Raw genomic sequence first — 345 nt, forward strand, 5'->3', positions numbered from 1 at the left:
GTTCCAACTTTCAGCCCGCGACCCCCAAAATAACAAGTGCCCGAGAGACTGGCGACCACCTTGTCGAGGGACGCCGGACGGGGACGGGGGGGGCGGCGGAGGCTAGCTGACATCTAATTTCCGTTTTTCCGCACTCTCGCGGCGCCTCCCCAACGGACGCGGCTAAAGTTCTTTCGAGATGCAATGACATCATAGCACGCGGCCCATCTGTAGCTGGCTTGCAACTTGTTTGGTAGCCATTTTCAAGGCGATTTGTAGATCCGCTTCTAGAAAAAACGACTGTGGTTTTTTACGGATTTAAAGAAACGCGCATATAGAAAAACAATGGATGTATTTTAATGAACA

Source organism: Notothenia coriiceps, unplaced genomic scaffold (assembly GCF_000735185.1).
Source record: "Notothenia coriiceps isolate Sejong01 unplaced genomic scaffold, NC01 NC01_scaffold00021789, whole genome shotgun sequence".
NCBI classification, from domain to species: Eukaryota; Metazoa; Chordata; class Actinopteri; order Perciformes; family Nototheniidae; genus Notothenia; species Notothenia coriiceps.